The sequence below is a fragment of the Branchiostoma belcheri genome, unplaced genomic scaffold (assembly GCF_001625305.1).
Source record: "Branchiostoma belcheri isolate BF01 breed outbred unplaced genomic scaffold, Haploidv18h27 scaffold211, whole genome shotgun sequence".
In the NCBI taxonomy this organism is placed as follows: Eukaryota; Metazoa; Chordata; class Leptocardii; order Amphioxiformes; family Branchiostomatidae; genus Branchiostoma; species Branchiostoma belcheri.
In genome coordinates, this window is record NW_017803614.1 from 32465 (window position 1) to 45050 (window position 12586).

Here is a 12586-nt window from a genome sequence, read left to right on the forward strand (position 1 = left end):
AGTGCAACAGAATCACCAGTTTATGATCGTATTTAAACCACAATATTACAGATGGGGTTTTGTTCGCGTGAAAAAATTTTCGCGCGCGTGAAAAATTTGCGCGTGAAAAATTAACCCTATCTAGACCGGGGGGGGGGCTAAAAGTGCCCGCGCCAACTTTGATGTCACATAGCGTCTGAATGGCTAGGGCTAGAATGACCAAACTTGGTGACTTTTCCTAAAATATTGTTGGCAACAATTTTCTATCATTGGAATAAGATAATAATTTTTTGTGTTGCCATGGCAACGGGTTTCTGACAGGCATTTTTTGCTAAATTTAGTAATTTTTGTTTCAAGAATAGAATTTTATGGGTTTTATGTCAAGTTACTCATGGTTTCTAATATTAATAACATCCCATATGAATTTATGTTAATTTTATCATTAAATATGCATAATTTATGCTAATTTGATGACGTCATTGGCCAAAATCCAAGATGGCGGACCATATCATTAGAACAGGTATATACAAGTTATTTTCCTTAAAATTTCATCAATACTTCCATTTCTTTTTCCAAAAAGGTTTAAATGAAGGTCTTTGGTATGTTTAAAATGTATTTTAGGCTTTATCACGAAAAAAAACCATTTTTGAAAATTCAACATTGATGATCCAAGATGGCGGATATCTTAAATATGTATGACGTCATTTTATGACGTTACCGGTGTTGCTATGGGCAACATAAGACTTAGTACACTCTAATATTCTGTCATAAACACTTTTGGTAAAGTTATGTTGAATACCATTTAGTTTTCAGGGAATAGCCTATCTAGACGGTTTTGGCCAATAAAATCCCATTAATGACGTCATAATGACGTCATATTACGTCATAATGACAAAAAAATTGTAGATATGATAAATTTTAACTAGTACACCATCCTCTGAAAATTTGGTAGCCATACGACATACCGTTAGCGAGTTCTGAGGGGGGGGCCGAAAGAGCCCCCCCCCCGGTCAAATCTTGCTCAAAAAAGCCCGGTCTAGATAGGGTTAATTTAACGTCAGAAAATGTGCAGTACAAAATTCTTAGACGAAAAACGTGATCCGGTGATCTAATTTTCCATCTGTTAGCCGTGGTCTTTGTTTTAAAGAACTACTGACTCTCAAGGTAACTGCCAGGTGTTTTTAATATTAAAACAGTACATTTATGCAAATCATGATTCCCAAAGGATTAAACTCACAAGGGATTAAACTCTCAAACTTGTGTTTGAGTGTTAACTGAGATGACAAAAAATACAATTGGGTATCATTTTTATCTACACCAGAATACTTATTGTCGGTCAATTTTTATAGTGATTTACAAATGTTTAGTTCTCACGCGCAAAAAAGGTTGAAATCTGCGCGTGAAATAATGTACCTTGAAAACATATGAAATTTAGCTTATAGATAGAAGAAATGCCTCAAGTTGTTACATTTCACATTAGAAAACCATTGTAGTTCATTCTATTTCTGACAAATTTAAGCAATTTCAAAATAATTTGCAAAGTAACTTATTCCAAGGGGACCTACATAATAAGTAGTTTTTAAAACAAAGACCACGGCTGACAAATGGAAAATTAGATCACGGAATCACGTTTTTCTGACTAAGAATTTTGTACTTCACATTTTCTGACGTATTTCAGGAAATTAAGTTTTCACGCGCGTACGCGCAAAATTTTTCACGCGCAGAAAACACGTTCCCACAATATTCACAGTTAATGTCTCCGAGTTTCAAAATAATCTACGGGCATGACTTCTTTAACCCTACCTAGACCGGGGGGGGGGGGGCTAAAAGTGCCCGCGGCAACTTTGATGTCACCTAGCGTCTGAACTGCTAGCCGTAAAACGACCAAACTTGGTGACTTTTCCTAAAATATTGTTGGCAACAATTCTCTATCATTGGAATAAGATAATAATTTTTTGTGTTGCCATGGCAACGGGTTTCTGACAGGCATTTTTTGCTAAATTTAGTACTTTTTGTTTCAACAATAGAATTTTATGGGTTTTATGTCAAGTTATTCATGGTTTCTAATATTAATAACATCCCATATAATTTTATGTAAATTTTATCATTAAATATGCATAATTTATGCTAATTTGATGACGTCATTGGCCAAAATCCAAGATGGCGGACCATATCATTAGAACAGGTATATACGGGTTATTTCATTAAATTTCATCAATACTTCAATTTCTTTTTACAAAAAAGGTTTGAATGAAGGTGTTTAGTATGTTTACAATGTATTTTAGGCTTTATCATGAAAAAAAACTATTTTTGAAAATTCAATATTGATGTTCCAAGATGGCGGATATCTTAAATATGCATGACGTCATTTTATGACGTCACCGGTGTTGCTATGGGCAACATAAGACTTAGTACACACTAATATTCTGTCATAAACACTTTTGGTAAAGTTATGTTGTATACCAGGGAAGTTTTCAGGGAAAAACCTATTTAGACGGTTTTGGCCAATAAAATCACATTAATGACGTCATAATGACGTCATATTACGTCATAACGACATAAAAAATGTAGATATGATAAATTTTCACTAGTACACCATTCTCTGAAAATTTGGTGGTCATACGACATACCGTTCGCGAGTTCTTAGAGGGGGTCAAAAGAGCGCCCCCCCCCCGTCCCCCCATGTCAAAAAAAGCCCGGTCTAGGTAGGGTTAAGTTCCTTTCAAAATAAGATTTCTGACGTTCAATTTTGTTCTCCTCTCTGCAGGCGTGTAGGACATCTGCCAAGTTCTTCAAGACTGAAGCAACTCGTGTGACATCCAGTAAGGGTCGTTTACTCGTTTATCTCATTTCTAGGGTAAAGGATTTAATATTTTTCAAAATTTACTTTTTGCTCAATTCGAGAACGAACAAAATGCAATCTTCACTTTTTTCTGCAGACGTCGTTTAATTGGTGAACAAACATCACTGAGTTGGTATCCTAGAAATGAGATAATGTAGAATGTAGTAATTATATATAAGCCCTTTGAGTTTGATACAACCTTTAGTCCATGACTTCACCAGAGTAAGCGTCCACCTGTTTTTCCCTATGTACAAATAATGTCTTTTATTCAAGTGTCGAGACTAAAGCAAAAACACTGGAAGATGTTGAAAACACGGTTTGAAAACTATCGTGTTTTACTTCATTTGAATCACGGAAAATGAAGTATTGACAGTTCCTTTGTCCAAAAATGATGATATTCAAGCTGAAAACGATAACCAAAATACATTGTACATGTATGTTCAGTAATTGTCTGCTTATTAATACCAAAATATGATGACAAAGCCTTATGTCAGGAAAAGGTGGGTTGTTTCAGATTCAATTGGTACGACGGCATCTGCAATACAATGTTGGGACAACCATGCACAATTTTTTTTTTGATTATTTACTAACTGAATCATTTTTGAAGTGGACTTACTTAACGTTTAGTCAATTTAACAATTTTGGCTATAAATTGTATCCAAAGTTACTACCGATAAAACGCATCAAAGAAACAGACTATAAAATTCATTTATGCGAACGTGTTTAACATATGTCCCTGCATTGTGTGTAGAAAATAAAACTTAAAAGAATATACGAATATACCTTGTACAACACCCGGTCGTAGCTGGTTCATACCTTGGTTATTTTGTTGTGGCGTTCATATTTACAACCTAGCCGTGAGCTACATGTCTGTGAACAATAAGCCTGTTCATGGTTTGAACTGCGCATGCACGGGGTCAAAGTTGAAGACCACTAACCTAAAAACACAAATGCAAATAATCGTGAATTTGATCCAGGTGGTAACTGAGTGAATAGCAGTCAGACTGTTCCAGTAGCATCCACTGATTTTTTATTCAGTCACGTTTTTATTCAACTGTTTTTGTGTGTATTTGGATATCTTACTGTCATCGACATAACTTGTAATCAGTTCTTGTCTACACCAAATCCGATACCATGTCCAGGAGTGTTTTGTTATGTGTCAAGAGCCATCAACTTATTACACTGCGCATGCGCATGTTAAACCATGAACCAGCTTACAATATTCTATGGTGTGATTACCTTGTTATGACACGGGTTTTTAGAGTGTTCTTAATCCATGTTTATCATTTAATCTAATCAATTCATTAGTTATGAATTGAATTACTAGTTGGCATCATGGTTACTCAATGATGACAGTTGTCTGATATCCCGTCACCATGTTGCCCGTTTGTAGCACTCAGGTCTACTTGTGTTTCAACCATCATAATTACGGAATTATAACATAACAAGTATGCTGGTTAACATGTACAAAAGGTAACTGTCGGACTAAGAAAGCCTTTTTGTTCACTACAGCATGAAAACAACAACTTCAGTTTGAAACATTTTGATGGTTGAGATACCGGTATTATGCACCTGATAAGGATTATATATACCCAAGATGTTATTTGTTTTAAAAGAAAGTAATGTATGAGTTGAGATATTGATAATTATGAAGGAAAATATGTTAAAGATGGCGTTAAATCAGTTTACATCAATCCATAACCTTCATCAAAATCGATTTACTGGGTATACATGTATACTTGGATATCGGTGAGCTGCTGTTGATAGTAAACATCACACATCAACTTCCGGTTATGTTGGTAAAGCAAGGCAACGTCTGGTTAACATGTGTTCATTCAGCACGTCAGCAGAACTTACTGCGCCTGCGCCAAACCAGTAATGTTTGTACATAACACCTCGGCAAAGCGTTTACTGCGCCTGCGCCAAACCCGTAATGTTTGTACATAAATAACACCTCGGCAAAACGTATTTGCATAAGTAAGGAAAACATCCCGTCTGTAGTTTTGAATTTTATGTCGGAAAAGAATTCGTCTGCAAAGGAAAAATTATTTGCTGACCAAACATTAAATGGAAACCGCGAAGAATCAAGGTTTAGCGCAGGCGCAGTGCCAGGGTTTCTGGCTACATGTATCCCATACTGTATGATTTCCTTTGCGTACTCAGGGCTCGAAATCCTTTTTTCAGGTAGGTGCAAAATTGAACATTGACAAACATTTTAGGTGCAATTTGAAAAAAAAAAATATATGCAAAAAGGTTAGACATCCAGGTAATAACTTGAAGGTAGGCCAGAAAACAGTCAAGCAACTGTATATTATTTTGGAAACGGTCAGACGTTTTAGGTACCTTTCGTCAGTGACACTAAGAGACTACAGGAGAATGGAAGATTTATAAGGAAGAACTATTGATTGATATGCAAATAAGTGAAGACTCTTAACTTATTTGAAAATCAATCTATAGTTCTGAAGAGTCCAAAAGGAAAGAAAAGTTAGAAAAGTCAAAACAAGGATGATGCTTGCACATTGGCAAAAATATAAAGATTGCACATTGGCAAAAAAAAAAAAAAAACATGAAGCAAATTAGTCAAGAAGCTCCTGTTGTTTTACAAGTGTTGTCAGTCCTTGGGGATTGGGGCGTCAAATCCCAAGTAATTTTTGCGTCTTTTCCTGCAACGCCCCCCTCCCCCTCCTTCTACAGGTGCCAAATTGCACATGCAAAATGTTTTTAAGTACAAATCCTGAAAATTATGTTGATTTTGCACGTTGCACATGGGTATTTCGAGTCCTGATAGTACATATAGCGATCACCATCCACCAATATTAGCTTTTTTTTAAATCATAACAACATTATTGCCACGTTTTCCAAGTTAAGAGATCGTTTTGTCACTTTTAATTGGTCTGAATAAACCTGCATTTGCCGTCAAATATCTGTGTCTTGTCATGGTTTATTATTATAGTAGGTACTGGTATGTAGCGTATTGTTTGAGGGGGGGTAGCTAGGTACTGGGTAGGTAGGTAATTTTTATGGGGGGTCTTTTTCCATAGAGGGTACATGTAGGTTGTAAATGTCCAGATTGCATGACGCATATAATGACTAAAAACTACTAAAATACCCCCTCAGAATAGTTATTAGATAGGCATGCTTTCAAATATCGGAGTTATCAACCATAGATAGATGTTCAAAAACTCGTGTTCTCATTGGCCTATCGTAGAGTGAATAGCAGACTAGCTTATGGTTTTGCTCATCAGCACCAACAGGCCAATTCGGTGCAGTACCATTCCGACTAACAAGGTGTCATCAGTGCACAATGTTCCGTCTCTCCATCACTATTGGCACATCTATATTTCGAAAGTTTTCGTGCTATCTGGTATGCCCTATATAATGAAACCCTTAGGGTCTGCAACTCTTTCTGTTAAGCTAGCGTTGGGTATGTAGAGTGTGTGTACGAGGGGCGTTCAAAAAGTTCTCGGCCTCACCTAGAAAACGTCAGGGCAGTAAAAGTTTTCTTAAACTATTTTATAATATAGTCCTCTCTAACTGCAATGCACTTGGTCCAGTGATGTTCCAGCTTTATTTTACCCTTGTGGAAGGAGGTTGCATCTGGACCCCCTAGATTGGCCTATACCGCATAGATGACGTCATCATTACCATCAAAACGTTGACCACGTAAGTGGAACTTGAGTTTAGGAAACAGGTAGAAGTCCGAGGGTGCTAGGTCAGGTGAATTGGAAGGGTGGGGTTAGACTGCAAACCCAAATTCGTTTGCTGCTGTCGCTGACCCCTGTGTTGTGTGGACAGGTGCATTTTCAGCACGCCAGCTCGGAGCTTTCCTCTCCTTTTCTCTTTGATCGTTGCCCTCAAATGTCGTAATTCTGTTTTATAGTACTCCCCATTGATGCTTTAACCCCTTCGCATGTAGTCAATCATGATTACTTCCTTACTGTCCCAGAAAACAGAGGAAAAAACCCTGTCAACGGACGAAACTCGCTAAAACTTTTTTTGGGGGACGGGAAAAATTATTCATCCATTGTTTGCTCTGTTGTTTTGATTCGGGGAGAAAGTGGTGAACCCAGCTCATATTGAGTGACAAATGTTTTGAGAAAACTGCATGAATTGGACTGAATTAGTTCCTTGAAATGTCCCGCCTGTTTAACTTCTGATGTTCAGAAAACATTCGAGGCACCCACCATGCAGACAGTTTGTTCATCCCCAGGATGTTCGACAAAATATTGTGAACTGAGTCATAAAACATGTCAAAGAACCTGCTACATGTTGGACAGTCTCACATCTGTCATTCACTACCATGTGATGGATGGCCTCAACTGGATTGTCCGTGGTGCTGATTTGTGGCATCCTGACCTATGTTCATCTTTTGTGCTCTCCTTGCCGCGATTGTAGCTAGTAACCCCGTTCTTTATATTTAAATAAGAAGGGGAGTCATCACCAAGTGTCTTGACCATGTCTTCATGGATGTCCTTAGGAGACTTTCTTTTTTATCGATACACTTGATCACAGCACACGCTTCTGTTGCGGCCATTTTGTGATTTTGCCCTCACCCACCCCATTTTCACGGGGCGTCACGTGCTAATTAATGAATACAAAAATTTGAATTTTTGTGTGTAATGATGTAAGACGTCATAGTATACAGCTATACCAAATAATAGGAGTTTGACCTTTATTTTCTAGGTGAGGCCGAGAACTTTTTGAACACCCCTCGTAGATGCATTATACGTAGTGAAGTGTACTGGTGTCTGCATGTGATGTTTCACTCTGCCTTGGTGTCACCGTCTACATCCAAGTTGGCAGGGTTGATGGGGATGGGCTTACCCCTGCGCTTGACCCGAGCGTACGGTCCGATGTCAGGGTCTGTCACGAAATCATCATCAAGATCATAAATGTCGTTAAGCTGAAGTGATCAAATTTCCATGCTACCTGTTAGAGTGTCTGTTGATTTCTGCTAGAGATTCACAAGCTTTCGAGTTAGGCAACTTACAAGTGTGGAGAGAACAGGTTTTTTTTATTTTTAACTCAAACTAGGAATTGTGAGGTAGCCACTTAGGGCAACAGTGAGGATAATATGAAGATTTGTTTTCTGCACAGAAATTTGTTCCAATATTATGACCCCAGTGAAAAAATAATCCGTTTTTTCCACCAAAATAGTGTGAAACTTGATACTAAATTACAGGTGTGTTATTAATTCATAGCTTATAGATAACATGTGAACTGACCTAGAATGAGCTTCCTGCGACTGGCGTGCGGTTCTTCGCTGTAAGTCCACTCCAAATCGTCTCTTGACACCGAGGAGCCCATGATGTTTCCCTGATTAAACCTTGATAAAGCTGGTAACATAAACAGCGCTAGTGTTCTATCATAAAACCGCAAAGTTCATCTTTCATTAATTGGAAGTGGAACTGACCATACGAACTGAAAGGCTCCATTTCTGAGGTATCTTATGTACAGATTTACAGGTAAATGAATTTTGAATTATAGTGTAGGCACTACACTAACCACGGCGAGCCACCAGCTAACAGGGCGATACAGACACAGACACAGGGCTCTGAAGGACGTTTAAGTCGTCCTTAGTAACACTTCAAAAAGCTTGTTGGTCGGAAAGAGCACAATATGTAAACAGCGATTTGTCTCGTGCCACCCCAAACTTGTTGACATGCGAACACGCCATACCATGCAGGCCAACCCGTCTTCTAATGATCACAAATACGAAGAAACTTACCTGCGTGTGTTGAAATTCCTTATCGCCAAACGTGACTAACTTGGAAGGTTGCTACAACGGAATTCCTGTTGCTTCAAATATTCTAGAATTTTGAACACTAGAAAAAATTGGAGTTTGTGGGAAGAATACTGGTAACGCAATAAAAGAAGGTTAAATATAGGCCTCCTGGTGGCTGACCTTGGTACTGCAGCAGAACTTTTTGTATTTTGAGGGAAAACAGATGTGCCGGTTAAAGACTTCCACTAACGCAAAACACGTGTGGTCAGGCAGCGCGCCTACCAGGTTTGATGAAAGATGTTCTCCCTCGGGAATAGACTACATGTACTGAGTTGACAACCTGACCTATTTCAGGACAAAAACCTGTGTTACTTTGTTCTATACTGTAGTGTAGTGTACCGTGTAAAACATTTACAAAAACCCATATATTTCATGAAGGATTGAGATCTCCGAATTCTTGTTCTTCCCTGTTTGGTGATTTTTTTTATTCATATAAAAACATGTCAAATCTTTTTCATAGATTAATAAAACAATATAGGTACAACAATAGGAGAAAGATCCAACAGAAAAGGTATTTGCACTCAAACTTTGCAGACTATTAGTGAATTGGTATCTGATGTCATTCTACAGATTGATGTATACTATTTAATCGTATATTCCTTTTTAAATGTACTCTAATATATCCGCATCATTACATTATAGCAGCTAATTAATAAGTACCTGCAGTAAGGTATACACCAAAATGTGGGGAATAAAGCTACATCAGTGGAGAAGAAGGATTCAGAAATTCTGTACTTACGGAGAGGCTTCTGTGAGCGGTTTGACCTACCTCAACAGCAAAATAGAGACTCAGTGCAGGGAGATGATGTAACTATTGAATAAATATATCTTAACCCTACCTAGACCGGGCTTTTTTTGACATGGGGGGACCGGGGGGGGGGGCTCTTTTGACCCCCACCTAAGAACTCGCGAACGGTATGTCGTATGACCACCAAATTTTCAGAGAATGGTGTACTAGTGAAAATTTATCATATCTACAATTTTTATGTCGTTATGACGTAATGTGACGTCATTATGACGTCATTAATGTGATTTTATTTGCCAAAACCGTCTAAATAGGTTTTTCCCTGAAAACTTCCCTGGTATACAACATAACTTTACCAAAAGTGTTAATGACAGAATATTAAGTGTGTACTAAGTCTTATGTTGCCCATAGCAACACCGGTGACGTCATGAAATGACGTCATGCATATTTAAGATATCCGCCATCTTGGATCACCAATCTTGAATTTTCAATAATAGTTTTTTTTCATGATAAAGCCTAAAATACATTGTAAACATACTAAACACCTTCATTCAAACCTTTTTTGTAAAAAGAAATGGAAGTATTGATGAAATTTTAATGAAAATAACCCGTAAATACCTGTTCTAATGATATGGTCCGCCATCTTGGATTTTGGCCAATGACGTCATCAAATTAGCATAAATTATGCATATTTAATGCTAAAATTAACATAAAATTATATGGGATGTTATCAATATTAGAAACCATGAGTAACTTGACATAAAACCCATAAAATTCTATTGTTGAAAGAAAAAGTACTAAATTTAGAAAAAAATGCCTGTCAGAAACCCGTTGCCATGGCAACACAAAAAATTATTATCTTATTCCAATGATAAAGAATTGTTGCCAACAATATTCTAGGAAAAGTCACTAAGTTTGGCCGTTCTACGGCTAGCCGTTCAGACGCTAGGTGACATCAAAGTTGCCGCGGGCACTTTTAGCCCCCCCCCCGGTCTAGGTAGGGTTAAAGACCAAACGCCCCCATAACAGTCTTATCTCGTATTGTATATAGAAACAACAGGCTGTTGAACACTGAAGTCCAAAAATGGCCACATTGTATTGTTCATAAGATGAAACAAAAAATCGGTTATAGTATTGGAATGCAGTTAATTTTTTCAGAAATATGTTCATGAATTAAGAATTTTAGACTTAAATCTATCCCTCCGTAGGAAGGAGTTAAATTGGGCTGATCCAACTTCTTCGCCATGGACGAAGGTGGATATTTGACAACCAGTAGACAATACTTGCATGATAAACCTAGTAGTAATTGACGTTTGGGAGCTGGTATGCTATTTGCGCATGATGAACTTTTTTTTCTACACACTTGTACTTCTCAAGCTTTTGGTTAGGCCTGGTGAGTTCACCCTCCCGAGCAGGGTCAGTGGCGCGGCCCAAAAGAACCTACCGCCACGAGACCCTGCCAGTCTGGCTTCGATTTGAGCCTCCAGCCCAGGAAGCCTATACATATTAATGAGCTTGCTTTATTTGGCACATGCTCTATTTTGAGACTGTAGCTCCGCCGCTGCCCTGGCTGCGGCTGGAAAGCCCATGTAGCACAGACTTTTCACCCCGCCTGTCCTCACACTAAGGAACACGTCTCGTCCATCAAGCAGTCCCTGCAGCGTGCTTTTTTGGTGTTCGTGAAGCTGTTCGACGCCGAAAAAGTCTTGCACGGCTGAGAAAACATTACCAGCCGCCATTACAGGAAACCCAAACCAGCGATGTAAGACGTAACGTGATTGGCTGTCTGATTCCCAACGACCTTTGCCCTTAGCTTTCCACAAGTCAAAGCTGTGTCTCTGATTGGCTGACAGCTTGTTAGGCTTCCTGGGCCTGGAGGCTCAAATCGATGCCAGATTGGCAGGGTCTCGTGGCGGCTAAGGTTCTTTTGGGCCGCGCCACTGACCCTGCTCGGGAGGGTGGGTGAGTTAGAGATTAAAGGTATTGGTGTAGAATTCCTAGACGACTATCAATGTTCTGCCCTTACGAAAGGTTCTTTACACCTATTTTGATTGTTAGCTCAGTTGAAAATGAGTACCTAGCTTTGGTTAGGGAATATCTAGCAAATCTGATTTTAATGGGATTGGCTGTTTGCTATAGAAGGTATACTAAAATCTAATGCTTGCATGTCGTTTAAAGGCCGAACTGACCTCAACAAAATCAGCACTTATATTTTGTGACACATATTTTTAATGTTCTGTATCCAATAACATATAGCTATTGTCAATAGGATCATGGGATCAACTTATTATTTTATAGAGAAGAGAAACGCCAACATTTTTAAAGAACGCTTTTTTCTTCCCTTTTTTGTGAATTACGATATTTTTTAATTACATGAAGTTTTTATTCATATTAACCCTATCTAGACCGGGGGGGGGCTTAAAGTGCCCGCGGCAACTTTGATGTCACCTAGCGTCTGAACGGCTGAAGTTAGAACCGCCAAACTTGGTGACTTTTCCTAAAATATTGTTGGCAACAAATCTGTATCAGTGGAATAAGATTATGATTTTTCTTGTTGCCATGGCAACGGGTTTCTGACAGGCATTTTTTGCCAAATTTAATTATTTCCACTTAACAGAATTTTATGGGTTTTATGTCAAGTTACACATTGTTTCTAACATTAATAACATCACATATAATTATATGTAAATTTTATCATTAAAATGCATAATTTATGCTAATTTGAAGACGTCATTGGCCAAAATCCAAGATGGCGGACCATATCATTAGATCAGGTAAATGCAGCTTATTTTCCTTAAAATTTCATCAATACTCCCATTTTTTTTACAAAAGAGGTTCATATGAACGTCTTTAGTCTGTTTACAATGTATTTTAGGCTTCATCCTGAAAAAAAAAAACTATTTTTCAAAATTCAAGATTGATGATCCAAGATGGCGGATATTAATATATGCATGACGTCATTTTATGACGTCACCGGTGTTGCTATGGGCAACGTAAGACTTAGTACATCCTAATATTCTGTCATAAACACTTTTGGTAAAGTTATGTCGTATATATAGGTTTTCAGGGAATAACCTATCTAGACGGTTTTGGCCAATAAAATCACAATAATGACGTCATAATGACGTCATATTACGTCACAACGACATAAAAATTGCACGTATAATAAATATTTACTAGTACACCATCCTCTGAAAATTTGGTGGTCCTACGATATACCGTTCTCGAGTTCTGA